The following is a 25487-nucleotide window of genomic DNA, read 5'->3' as shown; positions in this document are numbered from 1 at the left end:
TTTTTTTAATTCTAGATGATAAATTTGACAAATTTAAAAATTCTAGATAATAAATGAATCAGTGTAAACAAAACAAAAACAGTGGTTCCCAGTTTCTTCTTTTTAGGAAAAAGAAAAAAACTTCATAAAACTAGCCATCTCTAAAAGTGAGGCCCTAAATTGAGACAAAAATAATTATAACATTCTTAAAAATAGTTTTCACAATTGCAAAGCCATTGATAAAGCCATGAAACAGAAAAAAAAGTGACTTAATCCTATGCAAACTATGGACCCCCTCCCATTAATAAATAAAGCTGAGCATTGCTAAAAACCTCTTTGTGAATATCCCATTGAACTGAGGACATGACATCCCATCAAAAGAACTTACTAACTTACCAACCTTCTTTAGTTGTCTTCTCTTGATGGAAATGGAGGTTGTTTCTTCTCACTTTCTCACAATAAGGCCACATAAAGACTGTCCATTAAATTTCCATTCATGACTCTTCTAGCACCCTGAGCCTAATGCTGCCTGCCACCTCTGTCCTGTCCACCTCCACTGGTTCCATTCAGCTACACAGCATGGCCACCTCACTGAGGGTGGGGCAGTAAACTGAGTTTTCAGTCCTGCTTGTCAATGTCATTCAGCTTTACTTTGACCTTGAATTTGTCGTATAGAATGACCTCCAGGGTGCTCCTAAGCCTAACATGCTACCATTTTATGCCTTGAAATTTTTCTATAAGGGAACAGGTATGATAAAGAAGGTCCTTAGCTTTCAAATCGCCAAGCTCAGTAAAGCCACTCATTTACGTGACTAGATGCCAATACATTGACCAGATGGCCTCCTGGGCGTCACTCAACCTATCTCTCACCAGTATGCCTTGTTCATTCAGTGGGGTCCTTGGAACCTTGTCACGTGGAAACTTCAGGGTAACAGCCATCCAAGCACCCTCCATGCTGAGTCCCAGCCTGCGCCATTGTGGGCCAGGGGTTTGGGGACATCCGGCACCTACTGGAGCATCTCTGCTGAAGCCACTCTCCTCCTCAGCTCACCAAGCTCTGGACTTGCTGGTTTTAATTTTTATCTTTTGTTGGGCCAACTCCTTTCTTTTCTCTTGGCTCCATCTGGCCTGTCCATCAACCACAACTCTTATTCTTCCTTTGGTGGAAATTAAAATGTCACATCATCAGACTGAAATAACGGATGAGAATAACTTACAGGAGGAAAAATTTACTTGGGACCTCTGGTTTTAGAAATTCAGTTCATGGTCAGAGGGCTCCATTGCTCTGGGAGAGGTACGGCAGAATCTCATGGCGGAAGGGCATGGTAGAGGAAAGATGCCTAGCTCCCAGTTGGGACACAGAGATAAAGAGCAAGGAACCAGGGACAAGGTAGAATCCCCAAGGCCACACCTCCAATGAACAACTCCTCCAATCACAGCCCACCTTCCTGTCGTTACCCCCAGAAGTGCATTCAAACTATGAGTCCATCAGGTGGATTAATCCACAACAAGATTACAGCTCTCATAATCTAACGGTTTCACCTCTGAACATGGCTACATTGGATATCATGTTTCTGACACCTGATTTTTTCAGGGACACCTCATATCCAGACCATGGCGATATTTTTTCTTATTTTCTGTCCCATAATAATGCAAGTTCCATGAAGGCAGGGCCTACAGGTGTCTTTTATTTTTATTGATTCGTTAATTGATTAACACATACATTAATTCAATTAATTAATTTATTTTTAATGCACATCAATTGTACACATCAGGGGATTCACATAAGTATGTCTTGCCTGGACCTGCGCTTGTCTGTCAATGTATCACCAGCCTCGACTGTGCTATGTGCTTGGGACATTGTTTTGCACCCAATAAATTTTTTTAAAACCATATGAAGAAATAGTATTTGACCCGATTCTAGAGAAATTCCTCAAACAATTTAATAAAGAAAGGAAGAAAGCAAGCAAGCCAACAAACAAAACCCTGGCAAAGCCTTGCTCAAAGCAGAACAGAACAAGAAATGCCAGGAGTCTTTTCATATTCAGGAACTGTTAGATTTCCTCCTCCCTTCAGCCAGGGCCTCACCATCTTGCAGAACACCTAGTAAATCAGCCTTCAACCTGACAGAGGAAGAACAGAGAGAAAGGACTTCAACGGATACGAAGTGAAGATGATCAGAACAGTCTTCAGAGGACTGAGGTGATTTATAGGCACCGCCTTCCTCCAGATGACCCACCTGCCACTGAATTTCAAATAAAGCTGTTAGAATATTCCTGCCTGCGAATAACACCACCTTCTGGAATTCACTGTCTGTACCAATCTCCACGAGAGACGTGGCTCTGAAAAACACAGACATCTTCCACATAATGATCCAGGTGACTCTAGCAAGAGGATTGTCCGCTTGTGCGGGGGCCCTGCTTTTCTCGCATAAACCTCTATATTTGGGGTTTCTGTGAGGTCTCATTTTCCACGTCTCCCAAACTAACACATTTAGCTTCCCTTTTTCAAACGCCAGCCTCTCTGCAGCATTGTCATGCTGCATGGGTTTTGATTTGTCTCTTCCTGTTATTAATAGTGACTGAAAAGGTACAAAAATCAACTGTGAACATCGGCCACTGTGGAACGGGCCCTATACCATGCCCCTCATTAAAACGAGACCGGCAGAGACTCTATCGGCCTTTGGGTTTCAGGAGTTCCTGTCGGGCAAGCAAGCGTTTTTTGTTCTGAGATCCAAAAATTTCATTCACCCTGCAAAAAGATCTTGCTTCCAGCCACTGAGTAAAAAAGTCCGTGTGTGTTTATCAGGGATTTTTGGATGCCTCCTGCTATCTGTGCCTGAGCCAGAATCTTTGAAGAGAGTGTTGTTCTTGTGCAGTGAGTTCCCGTTTAGGACAGAGAAGATATTCCTCCTCAAAAGGGCCCTTTAGAACCATAACTTCGGCATAGGGTTTCTTAGATTGGGTATCTGCTGTGTTGTTTGCTGTGATGTGTGTCTGTGTGTGTGTGTGTGTGTGTGTGTGTGTTTCTTCATTATGAATATCAGCCACCTAGCCCCAGGGGAACCTGTATTCTTAGGAATATGTAACAAAAGGCCATTGTGTTTTCAAAGCTTCCATAAAACCCCAAATAAAAGGTCCTCCCCATTGTTTTTATCCAAACAGCCTCAATCTGGGTACAATTAAAAACAAGAGGATATTACTCTGTTCCCAAAGCAATTCAGTTCACCCTCTTTGTTAACATATGCTATTTTCATTTGATAAATGGGAAAACTCAACAGGGTCTTTTTCCCCTGGACCCTCTCTGCAAGGGGCTGCTCTGGCTCCCTGGCCAATAGGTTTTACCAGTTGCTACCAATAAGGGTTCATTCGGTGATGTCTCCAGAATTTGAAACCCTCTGCCACTCGGAGTCCCGCTTTGAAATGTCCTTTGGCAAGGCCTGCCAAGAGCGCCAAGTCCCAAGTACAGAGAGCCAGTGTTTCATTTGCAACTGAAAGAGAGAACCCTGTCATTGAATGTGGTCTCAGAGGGAAGAAAAAGAGCGCAAGTTGGAAAGGAAGAAACTGGAGGAAGAGTCTCTTTCTTTGACTCGAGGGGGCATATTAGGGGCATCTTTCTTGAATTTTTATTGTTTCTTAAGTCCTGGGCTCGGTGCCTGTCATACATAGACCCCTGGATTTGTGATTGTGGGTGGCTTGAAGTCAAGGCTGTAAACCAAGTCACTTAAACTCAATGGAAAGAGTGGCCTTTTCCCATCTGTGAGAACAGCACTAGCTCCCCACCCAGGGAGGACCAGGATTGGGACAGAGGTGGAATGGATCACCAGAAGGGAGTCTGGCTTCTGGACAGGAAAGTCAGAGCAGATTTGACATAAGACACAGAACTTGCTTACAAAAATTGGGGCAGAGGTGGGCTCATCAGCATGGGGGGAGGCTCAGTGCACCCAGGTGGAGGGGAGAGGAGGGACGTGAAGGAAGGAAACGGGGTCCCTGGGTGGCCCCGCAGAGGCACTGGAGGGTGGGGGTGGGGGAGAATGTAAAACACCAGGCGAAGAAAAATCAGAGAAAGAGCAGATGGATTCAGCTCTGTCCTGTCAGAGGAAAAGTGCTATATTATCCTTCTCCATACATATAGACAGGAGGGTTGGAACATGTCTATTGATTTTTACTGTTTTACATTTTTAAGGCTGTAATCATCATTTTTTTTTAAAAAAAGTTATTTATGGAAAAGGTGGGGAAGGAAGGGAGGGAGGGAGGGAGGGAGGAAGGAAGGAAAGAAAGAAAGAACACAGTTTAATTACCAGCAACCAGAGGAAGCAGGTTCAGCTTGGGCCTGCCCCTAACTGTCCTGATGTTAGATCCCAGTTGTCAACTGAGATGAGACATTTAGCTAATGTGCTTGTCAAGAGCACTGGGCTGCAGGGGGAGGTGGGCCTGAGGATACCTGTGCTGTCCTTGGCCAGCTGTGAGCCACTGGGCACAGCCGCATGGCCCTCTGGGCCTCACCATCCCGGCCTCCTGACAAATTCCACTTCTGAGCCGGCCCCTGGGTTGAGGTTCTGACCCAGACATTTAGCACCTGTGTGATCCTGCTTGAGACTTTATATACAAAGATATGAAAAACTGTGCTCTACATGTGTAATAAGAATTGTCATGTATTCCGCTGTCATGTGTTTAAAAAAAATAAAATCAATAAAATGAAAAAAAAATTGATAATTCCAAAAGTTGTTTTGAATACATGCTATTCACCACAGTTAGTTCACGTGCCTTCCTTCCTATCTTTAGCAGGACTATTTTACTGTTTTCATCAGTTTATTTCAAACAGAGAGAAACCACAGGAAAACAATAGGCCAGGAAAGAAACTGATTCCCTAACGGGGACATTCCAGAATATTGCCACTGTGTTCCCATTTCCACAAATGACACAAGATAAATGCCTTCTCTCTCTCTCCCTCTCTCAGGATAGGACTTTGCAACCCAATTATTTTTGCTATCAGGAATCATTTTCTTCATTGCTAGTTAAAATTTACCTCCTTAATTTCAGCTTGTGCTGTGATAAATAATTCACTGTTCTCAGAGACTCGCTGGATGACATGCTTCTAAGCATGCTTTCAGCTCTCTCTCTCTCTCTCTCTCTCTCGCCAAATTGAATGCATTCCTTTAATCAACAGCACATTTGTCATAACATACATGACATGCATGTACTTTCCACTCTGCATTTCCTATACCTTTTATTCCCACTTTTTTTTATTGGTGCATATAGTTGTGCATAATGGTGGGATTTGTTGTTACATCTTCGTACACATGCACATACGGTGACAACAGGATTTGGTCAATATCACTCCCTCAGTGCTCCACCTTCCCTTTCTTTATGGCTAAAGAAAACTCCGTTGTATATATATATACCACTTCTTCTTCATCCACGCATCCATTGACAGACACACAGACAGGTTCCATGCTTTGGCTATTGTGAATTGTGCTGCTTTCCCGTGCATTGAATGTACAAGTTAACTGGCATGCAATGAACACTGCACCAAACACCTTGAGTCTTAGGCTCTGAGGTCTGGGAAATATTTAATGATAAAAATCAATGAGACGGCAGGCACAGTGACACATGCCTATAATCCCAGCAGCTCGGGAAGCTGATGCAGAAGGATCATGAGTTCAAAGCCAGCCTCAGGAAAAGCAAGGTGCCTAGCAACTCAGTGAGAGCCTGTCTTTAAATAAAATACAAAATAGGGCTGGGGATGTGGCTCAGTGGTCGAGTGCCCCTGAGTTTAATCCCTGGTACCAAAAATAAATAAATAAATAAAATAGAATAAACAAATTATAAATTAGAGAGATGAGAAAATTCTTTAAAAGGACACAAAACTACCAAGATTTACCCAGCTATCAGCACATCTTGGTGACACAAACAGACCCTGGTGGCTCCAGGGCTGCAAGAGCCATCTATATAAAAGAGCCATATATAAAAGATACTTTAAAATCCTGAAAGAGCTGGGCCAAAATATAATAAATGAACAATAAATCATCTACTGTACTGTGCATCCAAGGACAAGGATTTTACAATTACAAAATGATTTTTTTAAAACCAGGATCAAAATTCAAGAAATTTGTTAATTTTTTTTGTTTCGGGTTCCAGGTGGATGATGTTCCGTTCCTGAAATATTTTTTCTAGAATACTTAGAATTTATTTTTACCATTGTGGTTTTTCTTGATAGACGGGTGGGGATTTTTCTGGTCCCAGTGATAACTGAGAGAGGAACTAAGACATAAGGAAATGTAAGAAATAAGGGGTAAGCTGGGCTTGGTGGCTGGCGCAGCTGAGATCAGGAGGATAAGGCTGGGCAGACAGGGAACCGGGCCCCTGGGTGACTTCCTGAGCAGCAGAGCGCAAACAGCAGCTGCAGAGTTTTACTGAGACACTGACAAAAAGGCTGTTTTCACTTTATTTTATTGATTTTATTGATTTTTTTTTAAAAAAATAAATGACAGAGGAATGCATTACAATTCTTATTACACATACACAGCACAATTTTTCATATCTCTGGCTGTATATAAAGTATGTTGACACCAATTTGTGTCTTCATACCTGTACTTTGGATAATGATGTCCATCCCATTCCACCATTCTTGTTAGTCCCCTGCCCCCTCCCTGCCCCTCCCACCCCTCTGCCCTATCTAGAGTTCCTCTATTCCTCCCCTGCTCCCCCTCCCTACCCCACTATGAATCAGCCTCATAAAGGCTCTTCTTAAATCAGGACCTACATGACCTGGAGTTTGGAACCCAGGTGACATAGCATCCTCAGCCTCTCCAAGGAAAAGCACCTGATCAATATTTTGACTGGACTCAAGTCTGCATGGATGTCTCGTGGACCCTGAGTGCCTTACCCAGGATTGAGCTGGAGTCTGACTCCCTTAAACCTATAGATTCATATAAGCCCCTAGACAATAGCTGTCTGTGGGCTTCCCTTTCTTGGGACCCCTCCCTCTTTAGGTCTTTCTTTCCTTCTTTCTTTCTTTCTCTTTCTTTCTTTCTTCCCTCCCTCCCTTCTCTCTCTCTCTCTCTCTCTCTCTCTCTCTCTCTCTCTCTCTCTCTCTCCTTTCTCTTTCTTTCCTTCTTTCTATTCTCTAATAAATCCTGTTACTTTGCTGTCACCCCTGTGTCCAGGGATTTTATTCTTCAAATTCCTGAGACAGCCAGGCAAGATGGCACACGCCTGTCACCCCAGCGGCTCCGGAAGCTGAGGCAGGAGGATGGCAAGTTCAAAGCCAGCCTCCACAAAAGCAAGGGTGCCTAGCAACTCAGTGAGACCCTGTCTCTAAATAAATACAAAATAGGGCTGGGGATGAGTTCAGAGGTTGAGTGCCCCTGAGTTCAATCCTGGTACTCAAAAAAAAAAAAAAAAAAAAAAAAATCAGGAGGCAAAGAAGTCACTTGACCCGCAGGCTCCATGCCTCACAGCCAGTGAGTCACCAGGGCTGTCCAAGATCCATCTTTCCATGCTTTTTCCATCTCCCTCAAGGAGATGGGAGGGATCTGATCAGCTAGTTATAGCCTCTGCCTTTCACATTGTGGCCAAAGCAGTTCAAATGTTTCCATCCCCCAAAGGCACTGTCCTCAAGATAAGGAGCAACTGTCTTTTATAAGGGCCCTTAGATGTCACAGAATCTTCTTCAGTCTCCGGGGCCAGTGGTGAGTCCCGTGACTGGTGAGGGGCAGATACCTCAGCTGCAATTATTCAACTTCTTTCCCGCTTCTCAACATTCCTTTTATCTGCTCTCTTTGGTATCTGACTAGCCAGAACTGATTTATGGGGACTCCCTGCAAAGGTGGGTCTCTGGCCTAGAATTCCAGAAACAGAGATGGGTGGAGGTTTTCTGGAAAATTGGGCACCTTTTTTCTTAGTCCTTTTCTGGTTATTTCCGGTCAGTGTCACAGTGTTTGGTAAGGGTCATGTCCTTGGGGGGAGGGGTGCATTGACATACAGATGGGTTATAATGAAGAGCATGCCCACAGTTTGCTCACCAGGGACAAAATGTAGACAAACAAAGTCACCCCTCCCACTGACCCACTTTCTCCAGTCACACCCTACCAACCTACATTTCCCACCCAATTAATCCATATCAGTGCATGAATCCACTGTCTTTGTTTCTTTCTGTTTCCAGAACTTTCTTTTAAGGCAAGCATAGGAATGGAAAATTCTCTTTGTTTTTTCATCTCAGAATATCTTGATTTATTCTTGAAGGATGTTGATACTGGCTATAGGATTCTTTTTTTTTTTTTTTGTACCAGGGATTGAACTCAGGGCCACTTGACCACTGAGCCACCTCCCCAGCCCTATTTTGTATTTTATTTAGAGACAGGGTCTCGCTGAGTTGCCTAGCGCCTCACCATTGCTGAGGCTGGCTTTGAACTTGTGATCCTCCTGCCTCAGCCTCCCAAGCTGCTGGGATGACAGGCTTACACCACCACACCCGACTCTAAAGCTGTTCTTTTAGAACTAGAAAAAATATTCTGTCATTTCTTTCTGGCGCCCATGGTTGTAATGGGAAATCCACTGTCATTCAAATTGCTTTTTCCTCCATATGCCATTTTCCCCCTCACTTCTTTGGAGACTCTGTCTTTAGTTTTTGGAAGCTTAGTTGTTTGTGTCTTGTGTGCATTTCTGGGGGCTTTTCCCGTTCAATGTGTGATCTTCTTCTTGAGTTGCTGAATTTGGGACTTTGGATCCATTACTTACATGAGTGCTCTCCATTCTACCTTCTTTCTCAATCTCTTTCTGCTTCTTCAGCTGTATGAATATTTTACTTCTGCTCTAATCCACCAGATCTCTTGAGAGCCTGATCATTTTTTTACTCTTTCTCTCTGCTTCTTAAACTAGATCATTGCTATTGTTCAGTCTCATGAATCCCACCCCCCATCTCCTCCTTTTTGCCACCAAGCCCTGCACATGGATCTTTATTTCATTTTTAGCATCGTTCAGTTCTTGAATCTCCTTTTGATTCTTTATATCTTCTGTTCTTCACAGAAGTCTTCTGTTTCTGTTTTTGTTTTTCTTTTATTGCATGGATGCTCATGATTGCTCAAGGAAGCCCCTTTCTTCCTGTTTCTCTTTTACTCTTGGCAGCCCTGGGCATGGATCCCTGGGCCTCGCTCGTGCCGGCTGAGTGCTCTGGATGGCACGTCCACCGTGGAAGCTTTAAAATCACGTCCTGATGTTTCCGGCGTCTCTTCTCATCTTGCTGTGGGTAGACCTGTGCATTCTTCCTTTTCCTTTGGCTTATGCCTTCCTGGTTCTTGGTTGGATGAGCATATATTATTTTAACCTGGACATTTTCATGTTGTTTCATGACACTCTCAGCTTTTCTCTGGCTCTCTCTCTCTCTGACATCCCTGCAGCGTGCCCAGGAAGAGGAGGTCACGACCCTTTCCCTGCAAGTGGAAGTGGAAGTCGAAGTGTCCTACTCAGTCTCTGTGGACACCCACGTGGGGACGGGTCCCCATTCCGGCTGGGTGGGATGGGAACTCCAGTTCCCTACAGGGTCTCACTTGACACAGTGGAGTCACAGACCCCATTGCTTTCCAGTGTAGATGAGAGCCCTGGCCTCCTCCCTGGCCTCCCACCTGGCCTCTATATACATATTTGTTCTAATTAGTTATACATGACAGTAGAATGACTTTTGACACACACCATACATAAATGGAGTATAACTTCTCATTCGTCAGATTGTACATGATGTGGAGTTCCACCTAAATTTTAAAGATCCTATAGTCATAAACTCCTATAGGGTAATAATGTCTGACTCATTCTCTTCTCCTTCCTACCCCCAGGCTCCCTCTCTTCCCTTTGCTCCCCTCTGTCTAGTCCAAAATACCTCTGTTCTCCCAACCACTACCCCAACCTTATTGGAAATTGGCATCCATGTATCAGAGAAAACATTCGGCCTTTGGTTTTTATGGGATGGTCTTATTTTGCTTAAAATAATATTCTCCGCGGAAGCCCATTCCACCCATTTACCGGCAAATGCCACGATCTCATTCTTCTTTAAGGCTGAGTAATATGCCATCCTGTATATTTACCACATTTTCTTTATCCATTCATCTGTTGAAGGGCACTCAGGTTGGTTCCATAGTTCAGCTATTGGGAGCTGAGTTGCTCTAAACACTGATAGGACTTCATCACTGTGGTATGCTGATTCTGAGTCTTTTGAACAGTGAGCCAGCAGGGGCATTGAGACACCTTGTCCCGCATGGTGAGATTGTAAGTCCAACCTGTCCTAATGGCCTCTGCCCTTAGGAACAGGGCCACCGTTTCTTCTGTGGTGCTAGCTGGGGTAGAATGCTTATTCCCCAAAGGGTTTCTGACTTGCTCAGCTACCCTTTTCCTCCTCCTTTGTGTTGAGTGAGTAGACTTTTTCCAGGGCTATGGACTCTCCTCATTGGTATTTTCAGAAGACAGTAGCTTTAGCTCCAGGTTTGGGACGTATAAGGCCAAAAGAACATCCGGGGAACTCAGGCCCATGACATTCCTTGAGCCCCTAGTCCGCAGCCTGTGTGTGCTCCTCCTCACCTTGCAGAGTTTGCCTGGGGTTTGCATGGCTTACGGTTGTAGACTGAGTAGGAGGAAGAGGGAAAAGCATATCTGCTCCATATTCCTGGAAGCAGAAGTCACTTAGGAATGTACATTGGAATAAGCATCCCGGACAGGTACCCACAGACCACGTTTTGAAGATGATTCTGCTCTGCAGCCCTGAAAAGACCAACTCAAAAATCCCAGATGTCAGATACTCAGGTTGCACAATCCAAAAGCTAAACTCAGCCCTGTGTGTTCTGGCTTGCATTTCAATGCCATTTTTTTTTTCCCTCATGACACTAAATAAAGCTGCGAAGAATACCAAAAGGAACTAATGTATCAATTTCACTGATATTCATGGAGATCAAGTAGTTTGCCTCAAGGTAATTCATGGGCTTATAGAAAAGTGGAGCCGACATCTTTCTGATTCATTTGCTCTGCACAAGCCACAGTACAATTTCTACTGAGCAGGATTCCAGGCAATTGCTCCAAGATGGGGCATTGTCTGCACATGAAAGAACTTCTTGGAAATTAAAGTCAATGCACTAGATTCAGGGTGCCACACACAGCCAGGACAGGCTGACTCAGACCCAGGGAAGCTTTTCCACTTATGCTAATCCTCATTTGGCAGCTGGCTCTATAATTGCCAAAGTCAGTGGGCAGACATGCAGGAAATGCTAATTCTCTGCAAATATAGTTATTCATAACTGGGTGTCAGTGGTATCACCCTCCATAGAGACAGCTCTTCAGAGGACACAGGCATCCGGGCAGGAGGTCAGCATCTCCTTAGCCTTGGGGAACCCTTGAACTCTTAAAGTGAAATCTCAAGGGATAGGAAATGGCGTGAGACTGAAGCACAGGAAAGGCGTCTAATGAAATCCAGGCATCCTCCTGTGGCTGCCTTTTATTGGACTGGCCCCACGCACAGGTAGAACCAGATGGTGTGCTCATGGTTTCCATCAATGCAGAAATGCAACGAAGAAGGGAAGAGAAAAAATGGATGAGCAAAGGAACGTCAGTCTGCACAGCTGAAAATAATTATGCTTGCATAGCTAATGACCCAGGGAATTAGACAAAGCCAAATCCATTGGAACCCAGGCCACATGCAGGCAAGTGTCACAACTCAATGGCAAAAGATGGATTGTTTCATGTCCTACGTAGATGCCGCGGCGATTCTTCCTTCTGAATCGCTGTCAGAGAATTAAATCGTAGGGAGATGTGTACAGTCAGTGAGTGTCTTTGGATTTTGAAAGGGGCTTGCTGGCAATCGTCTTGGACAATGGAGAAAGTCAAGAGATGTCAGTAAATGTCATACTGATGTCCACTTTGACCTGCAGGGATATTCGGAAGCAGTCCACAAGGTGTTGAGGCCAGTTTTTCCTACCACCAACATATAGATTCTGTATTCCTTGGGGGCAAGGGTCAACTCTTGCCCTTCTTTTGTGGGCCATTTAAAAGCACTTATTGAAATTCTGCCATGTACCCGGCCCTGCTTAACAACCTCCAATAGATAGATGAGAAAGACACTGCTCCTGCCCGGCCTGGAGGAGCTCACTGTGTGTAAATATTGATTGGGGGTGGATGACTGATTGCTGTTCCCCCACGGGGACCCCACTGGGGTTTCTTAAATTCTCATTTCTTTCCATCGTAGCTGCGAAAATGGTATTCAAATGCTAGAAGTTCAAGTATTCATTCTGTAATTCATTCACTGAGTCATTCAGTCAGTCTTTATTGAATATTGATTATGTGTCAGGCACTATGCTTGGCACGGGGATAAAAATAGGGAGAAACATTTTAATACATGAATACATGATATCATGTATTTGCTTTGGTTTGTTTCTTGGTGCTTGTGACTCTTGCAATATTGCGATTATATATATATATATCTCCATTCATATATTTGTAGATATATATATATATATATATATATATATATATATATATATATATATATATATATCTTACTGAGGATTAAATCTAATCACTAAGCCACATTCCTATCCCTCTTAATTTACGTTTTAATTTTTAACAGGGTCTCGCTAAGTTGTTCAGGGCCTTGCTGAGTTGCAGAGTCTGGCCTTGAAGGTAGGATCCTCCTGCCTCAGCCTCCTGAATCAGTGTGATTACAGGCATGCACCACCACACCCAACCTCATGCCTATTTTTTAAAAACCACAAAGGTTCAGAAACCACCGTGAAGGACCATGTGAGATGAAAGATTCCATCTTATAGTTTTCATCATAGAAATTAGTGGTAGAATTACAGTGAAAAATATATATATAAGAAATGCATAGAAGAGGCCAGTTAAGGGGGAAAATATAAAGCAGATGCAGTTATTATTTTGAATCCTAAAGAGCATATTTATAAAAAGTGCATTCAGAGAGTGGATAGCTTAGAAGTTTGGCAATCAAAGACCAAGCATGGTAAGTCTATGTAATTGGTTGAAATCCAGCCAAAACTGATAACCAAGGCCAGGGTTCCCATCTGCTGGTTTATGTAAATGACTCAGTGATCTCATTTCGTCAGCGAGGAGACAGGTGTCTCTACTGCTGAAGCAGCTATTCAGTTGGCACCTAGCCCCCATCTCAGGCAATAGTCGTGAATTTAGCTGTGGGGAAGGATTCGGCAAAGGACGGCATCCTGACTGTCTCAGGACTACAGAGTAAGGGCAGAATGAGAAATCACGGGAGGTCTGTGTCCAGTGGTCCAGGGGACCGCCTCAGATGTGATAAGTGAGATTCCTAACTGCCTTGTACACCCTATTCCCTAGGAGGTGGGGATCTGCCAGGCAGAGGGCTCAGAAAGGGACTTTGACTGGCGACATGTAAGCCTGAATTTTAACAATATCAAGCCTGCTTGAGAGTATCTTATCTCTTTATTGCTTCTTCACTCACATTACTGATAATTAGAAAATGAGAGTATTTTTAAAAACACTGGGACATAAAGATTATCAAAATACAATATTGCATTTAGGAAAAAGAACCTATTAGTAAATATCTGTTATTGGTAAACAGATCATAAAGATCCTCCAGTATAGACCGAATTCTCTTATTGTCATTTATTTGCTGAGAAAAATCACTTAACCTTTCTGGCAATCATTTTTTTCTATCCACATAATGGAAGTTATGTATTACCTAGTTCACAGGGTTGTTTTGAGGACTGAGTGAATGAATGAATTCATGAGATGCACATGGAAAAAAAAAGTGCCTGGCATTTTGTAAATGCTGTATACGAGTTGTCTCATACTATTGGGTTCTATAGAATATGGAACATTATTTAATCCTGACCTCAGCTCTTTGACGCAAAGGTTATGTATTATCACCTGAAAGGCGAGGGCACTGAGATTCAGAATGGGGAGGAATCAGGGTGGCTTACGGACTCTCTCATGCAGAGCCAAGACCTTTCTGTTCCAGCTGGTTGCCCAAGGTCAAACAGCTAAGAAGTAGGTGAAAGACAGACAGTGTAACCCAGGATTCCTGGTTTCTGGTTGAATATACATTTGCCCATTACAGAGACCTGTAGTAAGTATAATTTCTAATACTGTTAGTAGAAAGCAAAAATATTTACAATGTAGTAATGTAGAATGTTTACAATGTAGTAATGTAAAATGCTCATTTCAATAATTCCTTACTAAAAACAATGAGTGAATGGCCAGACTTAATTCTCCCCACCAAAAAAATTACTCATTGTTACTGTGTACCACACCTTGTACTAAATCCCAGGATTGTTGTGGTAAACTATATGACAAGGTGATTACTGGTGAATTTTTAGTGAGTTGTAATGGCTCAGATTATTTTTACTTTCATGGATATTACAATTTTCCACCAAATTGCGAATCTGATCCCAAATCTGTAGCATTTCCATACAGGCACAAATCTACGTACCCATGATTATGTTCTAACAACTCTGACCATAACCTTTAAAAATAATGATTATTCAGAGCACTGGAAGGAAGAGTTATCCTTCCCGACACTGCTCATTAAGATCTGTGCATTTTCGTGACTCACTCAGGAGAGGATGATGGGGTGGCAATTTGAGAACTCTACGTTTTCAGAGGTTTCCCGAGGAGGTGGACTTAAGGAAGGCATCCACTAGAGGTCTGAGACTGGGGACCCGGATTCCCATATCATCATTCATACTAATCCGATTAGCTCTCCCAGTCTCATTTCCAGAGTGCAGGGATCAGGAATTTTGGCAACCATCTGGGTAACAGAAGTCCCTCCCCAAGGATCTTGTAAATTTCTGCCCATATGTTCCCTGTAAAATTGCATCGCCCACGGCCCTCTTCCCACAGCTCCGGTCTGCAGAGATGACCAACCAACCAGATCTTGTGACAGCGTCCTTCAGCCTTTCAGGCATTCGGTAATGTCATTCATAGCGTCCTCTCTCACCGAGACATACACACAGATCTTATTGATAATTTGAACACCGAGAGTAACAAGTACTTTCAACACGGGAAGCCACTGTTGGACACCAAGCTTCCAGTACAGAGTCATTTTAAAAGTTGCTTGTCTCATGGCGCACACAGAGACAGAGCCCCCTTCTATCGTCGAGGATAAAACCTTGGAGGCAGTCTTGAAAAGGCAGAGTTGGCTATATTCTCTCCCACTGAGGGACCTCTGGGGAGAGGTTGAGAGACAGCACGGATGTATGTGGATTTCCTCACCAATGCCATTTTTAACAACTGTCAATTAAAGCTCGATTCATACAATTAGGATTTTTAAAATGATAGTAATCCCAGGCAGGGCTTTTTTCTTACGGAATTCCCCTGGATCCCAAGACTGGAACGTCTTAAACCTGGAGATGCTTTCATCTGCTGAATAAGAAATGCAAATTTCCTTCTTTTGAATAACTCAAAGGAGTTATGCTTGGAACCAGCAGGGTACCCTTTGCTCTGTTTTTCCATGTGAGCTAGAATATTTATCTCCCTACTGTCATCAAAAGATAAAGCAAGGACATTTGGTCCTAGGGTTAAAAATTGCATATTTAGTTCAGTTTTGCCAGGTGAGAGGAGAGATACTAATTTCCCTCCGAGAATAGTCCTGCCACTAGAGATGTCAGTCACAGCCCCGATGTTCAAAGGGACACCCACAAGGAACATCACGTGGGAAGTCATCGACATCTTTCTCTTGTGCTCAGATCATCAGAAATGCACGTGTGACAGGCCCCCGGGACACTTATCCCTTGATGGAGAAACCCTTCATGGAAGCTACCTTGTGTCTCTCATAGCTCAAGCCTGGTCCAAATGACAGCAATTCTTTTTCTGAAGGTATCTAAGACTAGTTGGAGAGGTGGAGAGATGACAGGTTTTGTACTTTTCTCACTGGGGCCATTGGGTCAGACTACACCGTGGAGGGATGGTGGGACATCTTTAGGAAGAATGGTTGGTCCCATTGGCCACCATCTGCATAGATGCACATTAGTTGATCTTAACTCACTCAAGTACAGAATGGACAACTTACTCCCTTCTGCATATTGTGGGGCTAGAAGGGACTTTGGCCTGGCCTGTGAGGGGACAAGCACAGTGATTGCTTATAGCATTGGGCAAAAGTTACCTTTTCCCAAGGAGGCAGGCAGGGATAAGGAAGAACATGGCGGCCGGAAGACAACCTGAGGTTTTAGTGGCGTCCATTCACGAACTGGCTGTAAATTCTCTTGGGTAAAACTCCACTTGGTGAATTTTTCAGATTTACCAGTGTCCAGCTTCTCTTCCAGAAAGCAGAATCACTGGCACCCACAGATAAAGAGAGCAAGCAGCCTGGTATTCCCAATGCACTGTTATGGTTTAGATGTGAGACAATGCAAGAAGGTTAAGAGGAAAACTGATTGGGTTGTGAGAGCCTTACCCCAATCAGTGATTTAATCCCCTGATAGGGATTAACTGTGTGGTAGCTAAAGACAGGTGGGGGTGTGGCTGGAGGAGGTGGGAATTGGGGGCATGGTCTTGTAGTATATATTTGTATTCAGCAAGTGGAGATCTCTCTCTCTCTCTCTGCTTCCTGATCACCATGTGAGCTGCTTTCCTCTGCCACACTCTCCCACCATGATGTTCAGCCTCACCTCCAGCTCTGAAGAATGGACCTGACCTTCTATGGATGGAGACCTCTCAAACCATGAGCCCCCAAATAAACTTTTCCTCCTCTACCATTGTCCTGGTTGGGTCTTTTAGTCACAGCGTTGAAATAGCTAACGCAAAACACACACCCTGGCTTTAAAGCAAAAACTCCAGATCCCAAGGAGCCATGCTAGCTCCCAAAGCCCAGGGAACTAGTCCGCTTACACATTGCGTGTGGGTACCAAGGAAGAAGTGGGGTCTCACACACTTTACTCCCAACAGTTGAGCTGTGTTTATCAAGAGTCTGTTCTGCCATTTGTTCCCAAACCTGTTTAAGTTGTTTACTTGTTATTATAATTACATAATTTAATTTAATATAATGTAAACTGATATAAACATCTGTGTGAAAATAGAGTTATGTTGCTATGGAAACTAATTGCAATGTTCTAGAAAGACCCAATGAAGGAAAGTTGCGTAAAAAAAAAAAAAAAAAAAAAGAAATTGTTTTTAAACCACAACGTGACAATACAACAGGAAAATATTTAGAAGAAAAAAAAAAAATATATATATATATATATATATTCCCCAAATCTTTAAGTTCTCATTCTTTGTAATGAAAATTGAAAATGGAAATTAGAGATAGGTCACTATGGGTGTGTCTTATGTAAGGTCGATGACAGAAAACACCAACTAGGTGGCCCACACATCAAGAAAAGTCCTTGGTATTATACCCAAAGGCAGTTATGGTGTTTCCAGTCAATTTCAATTGAAAAATAAAATTGTAAGGTTCAGAGCTGGGAATACAGCTCATTGGGAAAGCATTTGCCTAGCATGTACAAGGCCGTGGATTTGACATCCAGTAACACACACACACACATACACACACACACATACGTGTAACATTTACATAATTTATTTTATGAATTCCTTCCCTAAACTACTTCTTCAATTAACTGACCCCCATTTGGATAATTTCATAAAATAAGTTTTCTGTCACAGCTGAAGTTATTCCGTGTCCCGTGTTGTGCCTCTTGAGCATTGTGCCCATACTTATCTTAGGATCCTATGAATTTTTGACTCTCCAACAATCACTGTAGGTTGATGCTACTTATCACATACCAGAGAGGATTTGAACAAGGATATGAACACTGGTTGGAAGCTCGCTCATGCTGGGGACCAGATCTGTTTTCTCCCTACGGTTCAGGACTTTGCCTAGCACCCAACAAACATTTGGAGCACCTTGTGTGAAGAATTGTGAGAAATGAAAAAACAGTCAATGGATAGATGAATACCTTGTTCCTGCTTTTAAGAAAGCTCACAGTCAATTTTGCAGATGGAGAAATTAAATGATTAGAAACTAAAATATATGTGTTTCAATCATTCCTCTTGCTTTTTGTTATAAAAATAATATGCACCTATTCTATTTTTCTGGCAAGACACATGAAACGCAATACAGAAGGTAAAGCATGGGAGTATTCAGAATTCCAGGATGAACATGACACTGGTATGGACCAATCACAGCAGATTCCTGGAGCCCATTGACATTATGATAGAACAGGGCATACAATAAATGACTACACATGAATTCAAGGAAGAAAGTGACCCATGCTGACTTCACATTACAGTGCAGTCATGTAGCCCAGACTGAATTAGACAGACCTGAATTAAAGTCTGGACTCTGACACTTAGAACTGTTGAATCTTGGGCAAGTTACAGAATCTCCCTGGGCTTCAGCGTTTTCCTCTATAAAAGAGAACGGTGATGTTTAAGTAATTGCAAAGATGAAAACAATAACATGTTTGCAGGCATGAACTGTTAGGTATGATTTTGGTCACAGAAAATATTTGGGCTCTATATGCTATTATTAGAATAAATATAAAAATGATGGTAAAGTTGGATCTGAGTAGAAAGAGGTAAGTTTTGTTAGTTTTGTTTTAGTTTCTGTTTTTGGTCACTGAGACCAAAAGACCTGACATCAACAATGAGAGGAGAAAGTTTATTTGGAGCTCATGGTTTGAGAGGTTCCATCCATTGATGGTTGATCCATTGCTCTGGGCCTGACGTGTGGCAGAACATCATGGTGGAAGGGTGTAGAAGAAGACAAGAGCTCAGCTCATGGATGTCAAGAAGCAGAGTGAACACTACTCACCAGAGACAAACTACAAACCCCAAAGACACAGCCCCAGCCCCGCCTCCTCCAGCCACACCACCTCCCTACAGTCATCACCCAGTTCATCCTTACCAGGGGATTAATGCCCTAATGACTTTAAGGCTCTCAAAACCCCAATCATTTCACCTCTGAGCTCTCTTGAATTGTCTCACACATCAGCTTTTGGGGGACACCACACATCCAAACAATAATCAGTTGTAAAGAGGAGAGGGGAGACAAAGGAAAGAACTTTCCAGAATAAGAATGGCAGGACTTGTGCAAATCCAGGGAAAGTTAATATATAAGGCAGAGCAAGGCAGTGAGAGAGGTTGAAGGGAAGAGAGCTGTTCACGGTGCAAGGTGCATCGGCATCGCCTGAGAAGTTCTGAGAACTCATCATTGACTTAGCCCTGCTGCGTCACAGTGCGAGCCCCTAAATTAGAGAGAAGGGGAGCAGATATCAGGCAGTCTGTCCCCTTCAAAAATGAAGTGCTCTTTGAGAAGTTGTTCAGGCAACTGCAGAATGAGCAGGAAAAGAAGAAAGAAGTGGGAAGAGAGAGGACAGCGAGGAAGTGGCCCGTCCCTACGTTTTTTCCATCTGCAAGGACCTTAGCCTGTCATCTGCAGCCACCTACGATATGGTTTTGGGGACAGAAAATTTCCTCATGTCTTCCTCTGACTCCGGTATGGAGTCTGCCATCCTTAAGTAATTTGATTTGAAATAATCCTTCTTCTTGTGCGACATGATTTCACCCACCTCATTAATTTTGATTTTATGGTCAATAAAGTTTCTGTTATTCCTGCAAATTTCCTATCTGGTTAATCTCCGGGAATTCTTCCTGTTTTATCTTGTGATTGCAAGTACCAGTCCTCGTCTCGAGATCTGCCCCGTTTCTTCCCCTTCAACTTCTTTAGAATCTTATTCTTCCTCCGAAAGATCCTTTCTACCCATGTGTCCCCAGGTACTTCTCATTCTCTGATCCCCCTGTGGACCTCAGTATCCCATTTGACTTTTACATTATGTCTATAATTCTTAGATTAAGTGAGTAAATATTTCAGGTATCTTTCTATTCCATTAAAACCATGATTCTCCTGTCCCTAAAAACTAGTTTTGTTCAATAAAATACAGATGAATCCCTACAACATGCAAGGCTGGGCGTGCATACATAGCAGAGACCCAACTCCAGCTACGCACAGACCTTCCATATAGCAAGAAAGAGCAGAAATAAGATGTGGCTAAGTTACACCACTTCCCATGATGGTAATTCCCCGGTGCAATTAGCCGGGTGATATCCTTGACCCTGAAGATGAAGTAGGAGATGTTAGGAATTCAGGGAACATTTTTTTTAAAAAAATATTTTTTTAGTTGTAAAATATTTTAGAGGGACACAATACCTTTATTTTATTTATTTATTTTTATGTGGTGCTGAGGATTGGACCCAGTGCTCATACTTTCAAGGCAAGCGCTCTGAGCCACAATCCCAGCCCAGGGTACATTTTCATGAGTTCCGGGGGCAGTTCAGACCTGACTAGGAGGAGCTAGGCAATAGCCCCAGGAATATAGCACTTGTGTAGAGAGTTCAAGTCCAACCTGGTGATTTCTTTAAGGAAGAGAAGGTGAAAAAAAAAAGTGATTGCAGCCCAGTGATCAAGCGGGCCAGGAGGAAGAGGCAGAGGAAACCATTTAGATCCTCCAAGCCGAGTCTGGGTTTTACTCTCAAGTGAAATAGGAAGGTGGAGGAAGATTTAAGCACAGGATATGTTGGGTAATCAGAGCTGAGTTTTTTAAAGAGATCCCATTGGCTGTGGGGAAGTGAATTGTGGGGAACAGGGGGAGAGGAAATATAAAGAAATTTGTTTTTATCGGTTGCCTAGGCTACTGTAACCACCACCATAGGTTGGGTGGATTAAGCAACAATATTTATTTCTCACTATTCTGGAAGCTGGAAGCCTGGGATCAGGTGCCTGCTTGATTGTGCTCTGGGGAGGACTCTCTTTCTGGTTTGCAAACAGCTGTCTTTTTGCTGTTATCACATGGCAGAGAGAGAGAGAGAGAGAGAGAGAGAGAGAGAGAGAGAGAGAGATGGAAGGAGTGGTCATTACTCTGTGTCTCTCTCCAGGAGGGCTCAGATCCCAGGAGGACCCCACACTCATGATCTGATCACCTCCCCAGGGCCACACCTCCAAGGCGGTCACCTTGACCTTAGAGTTTCAGTGTGTGAACGTTGGAGAGACACGGCAGCAGAGGCTGTCATTCCACTGAGAAGTGATGCTCCTTTGCCTGGGATGGGATGGATTAGGAACACAAATTGAAGGCAACAAAAGTAGCTACGAAGAGACTTGCTGATGAAGTCCATGTCCACAGAAAGGAAAAGAGACAAGTTGCCGGCCACAGTGGTGCATCCCCGTAATCCCAGCATCTCGGAAGGCTGAGGCAGGAGGACCGAAATTTGAGGTCAGCCTCAGCAACTTGGTGAGGCATTAAGCAACTTGGTGAGACCTTGTTTCAAAAGAAGAAAAAAAAAAAAAAAGGCTGGGGATATGACTCATTGCTAAAGTGCCCCTGGGTTCAATTCCTGGTATTTCTTTTTTTAAAGACAAATTAAAAAATAATTCTCATTTTTGTCAAAGCATGAATAGATGGCAGTGCCATTATTGGGGCTGAAGAAAAGCTTCGGCATCACTGATGAATTCTATATTTTCTGAAGGTGTTTTTCTCAGTGATACTTTAAAAGATTGCACAGCTCTTACGAGCTATGGCTACAAAATATCCCACTTACTTAACAATTTTGGGAGATTTTTTGGGCAATTTCCATAATATAACGGGACTTGGCAATATTTTTGCCAAGAGCTAGCTAGTAGATGTTTTAGGTTTGCAGACCTTCATATTTCAGGTCTTCAGCCATCATACAGGAATAAGTGAGGCTGGGTTCCAAAACAGCTTTATTTATTGAAAGAGGCCTGGGCCTCAGACTGCCAACCTTTGACATCCATGGTGGTAGAATGATTGACTGAATAAATGCTAATTAATAGAAGCCCTCAGAAATATTGAACTTGGAGATGGAGGCAACCCAAGAGTTTGGAAAATCAGGCCAGGATCTTTGTGAAGCCATTTCATTTCCCTTGTTTGTGATTCCTGTGAGCCTCCGACTCTGTTAGAACCCTGTCCCCAAATGTGCAAGGCACAGAATGTGGAAATCAGATAGGGTCCCTTCTGATTAAAAGCCTTCTGTTGTCAAATCTCCATAGAAAAATGGAGGTGAAAAGGCCTTTTAAAATCAGACAGCCAGAGGTGAGATATTTGTTTTGATTTCTGATTCACGTCAGTTATTCCAAGTGGCATTTCAGCCTTTCCAGATATCTCTTCTAAATTATCCGTCATTGAAAGGTGTCACCTGAAGTTGACAATCACCTCCCCTTCGCAGGGGTCAAAGCTAGTTATTCTCGGTGTCTCCTGGAAGAATGCAGTCCCTGCGTTCTAAAGGTTATTAATATTTACTCCATATTGTGGTGTATTGAAGTAGCCACTTTAATCTTGCCTTTCAAGTCTTGATAACAGAAAGGACGGGAAGATCAATAACCCCATGATGGGTAACTAATTGCTTTTGCTTCAACCTGCAACCTGCCTCCCCTCTCAGAGCTCATTCTAAAGTCCATTTGACAATCTCAGATATGGTTTTCAAGCCTGGATCCCAACAGTCCTGACTCCAAATTGAATAGGAAAGAATATGTTAAAACAAAACAAAACAAAAACCTTTCTATTCATAAGGCTTTTCTACCGAAGCACTACTCAATATTATCCAGGTAGGGAATTTATTAGAGATAATTGCTAAGATGACTGTTAAGACCCGAACCATTCTTTGCTTTGCAGAAAATGATTATCCAGTAAATGTTATTTAATTATTTTAAAATATTTTTAATGATTTAATTCACTACCACACAATCAAAGCTTTACTCTGAAAATGCACTCAGTAAGTACCCCACCATCCAGTGAATTTTCATCCATCACCGAAAAATAGTTAACTAATAAGGCAAAGTTACCTTGACCAAAGTGGCAAGGAACAGTAGGGTCTTAGGTACACTGTCACGGAGATGGAAAAGATGAGTCATCATGGTGGGAAAGACCTGGCTGATGTACAGACAAGAGCATATTTCAGAGGAATCAGTCTGGTTTTTAATTTTACTGAGTCATAAATTAATCTCTGTTCATATAAAGCGAGAAAGAAGTTATGCCAGTCAACGTCACTACACCTGTACACGTGGGTCCCTTCTTCCTGTTGCCTCAGCACCTGAGACTGTAACAAAATGCATGAGGTATTCTTGTTCATCTTGTTCTCAAAGGTTTGCAATGAACTACAACTGCTTTTACTCTTAAGAATTTGCTGGGGAAGAAATCATGAGTTATTTTTCCAAAATTAAATATTCAGAATTTTCCTCTCAAAAAAGAGATTTTTTGTTATTAACTTTTTAAAAACTTTTAAAAATATCTTTTAATTAGCTGTATATGACAGTAGAATGCATTTATGCACGTTGACATATCATACATAGATGGAGTATAATTTCTCATTTTTCTGAGTGTATATGTTGGAGAATCGCATTGGTCATGCAGTCACATATTTACATAAGGTAATAATGTCTGTTTAATTCTACTATCCTTCCTATTCCCAAACCCCATCCCCTCTTACTACTCCCCTCTCCCTAATCTAAGGTAACCCTATTCTTCCCTAGCCCCCCCCATTTTGAATTAACATCCGCATATCAAAGAAAACATTTGGCCTTTGGTCTTTTAATAATTTATTGCCAAACCTAGAATATCCCAATATAGTTTTTTTCATAATTAAGAGCCTGTGATATCATTGATATTCCCGTGGCTGTACCTATCTGTCTTCATAACCCACATCATGAAACATGCTCTTTCTTCTGCATTTGGAAAGTAATAATTTTAAAGACGGGTGAAGGATTTTTTTTTTTTTTTTTTTTTTTTTTTTTTTTTGCTGTGCCAAACTCATTCTCTTTCATCATCCGACCCAATGGGTGTTCTCAATTTTGGGCCAGAGAAATCGATTTCTTGCTGTATCTTCTTAAGTCGAAGAGTTTGAATATCTCATCATCTTAATTTAAGTCCTTAATTCATTCCCTTGTGAATGTGAGCTCAAAGTTATTTCCTGGCTAGATGAGAAATCTGAAAAGGGAATGAAAAGAAAGAAATGATTGCAAACACGTTCCTGCCTCTCCCCTGCCTCATCCCCTCCCATGAGGCTGGTGTTGGAGGATCATGCTGAGAACCCCAGCCATTCTGCTGGAGAGTGCCCAAGTGTGTGTTTGTATCCACATTAGGCATGAGGCTTCTTTGACGGATTAGCCTCCTGTGCCTCAAGTGCAGTCCTGGAACACTTTGACTTTTTGGCCAGGATATGAGTACAGAAAACGCATGAAAATCTCTTTCGGACTTCTCAATTACATCCTTAAAATCTCATCCCCAAGTAGGAGGAAATCGATGAGCCTGGTGTTGGGTGTCCAGCGTAAGAGAGTCGATTAAGTCAGGAGGTACTCTATCCAGAGGGACTTCTGTGCTGAGCACGGAGAGTGGGACGCCGTCACCTCGGATTCGCTTCCTTGCAGTTGCAAGTCCTTTAAAAGCTTTCCTGAATAAATCCGATTTGCCTCCTCAGGGTCTTGTACTTTTAATGGGCTTCATGCTGCTACCGGTCCTCAGACAGGACTTCCCTTTCAATTCCCTGAAACGTTAGATTGAGACAATTAAATTCCTTTTGTGAGTCTTTCGGAAATAATCTTGGAGGGAACCACGGTGGGGAAACCATTGCTATGGATGAGTGTCTAAGCACCGCCTCCTGACCAGCCTGTCCCCAGCCCCACTGAACCTGCCACCCGAGAGTGTGGGCACCCAGCCATCTGATGCAGTCAGGTTTGAGAACCCTGCACAGAGAAAAGCTGAGCAGAGAAAGGTCTTGTCCCTCTGTGACATCTGTGAAATGTGCTTCTGATTTCTGCCCTCACCCAAGTTTCCAGGGTGAAGGATTATTTTAATATGTACAAATGCCTCCAAAGCAAAAAAAAAAAAAAAAAAAAAAAAGAAAAGAAAAGAAAAAGAAAAAAAACCTTCCTGGCACGGCCGTACATCATTAGCTGATGTGATCCATGTGTCTACCTGCCTTCCAAATGATACCTCTGATTGTCTCTCTTATTTCCATCAGAATGCATTTCCTTTTCAATCACCTCTTCAAACAGTCAGAAACCGGCATTCTTCATGCTTTCTTTGATATTGTAAGTCTCCTTCCCCCTTTAGACGGAGAGCATTAGGAATCCATTGTATGTCCACGTAGGAAACCTGTGTGGCTCTTATAAATTACAGTTAAGTAGATGGGACTTACTGGGTTCCCATCTCTACTCTATAGAGTAAGTGCAGTGAGCCCTACAGGGTTCCATTTTATCACAGTTCAGAAGAGGGGATGATATCTTTAGACCAGCTCCTACCTAATATCTGTTATGTGCTGGGCATCAGTTTTGAGTTTTGAATATCAATCAACTGGTTCTCACCACCACCTTATAAGGTAGGCTTCATTATTATTCCTATTCTACAGATGAGAACCTTCGGGAGAGGAAAGACAAATTCCCACAAATCATAGGACGTTGCATACACTGGAGCTGATAGCCCAGGGGTCTGGGACCCCTCATCCAGTACTAAACCCCCAGTGCCCACTGCTTTCTTA

This window comes from Callospermophilus lateralis, chromosome 20, assembly GCF_048772815.1.
Source record: "Callospermophilus lateralis isolate mCalLat2 chromosome 20, mCalLat2.hap1, whole genome shotgun sequence".
NCBI classification, from domain to species: Eukaryota; Metazoa; Chordata; class Mammalia; order Rodentia; family Sciuridae; genus Callospermophilus; species Callospermophilus lateralis.
Note: the sequence above shows the minus strand (reverse complement) of the source record.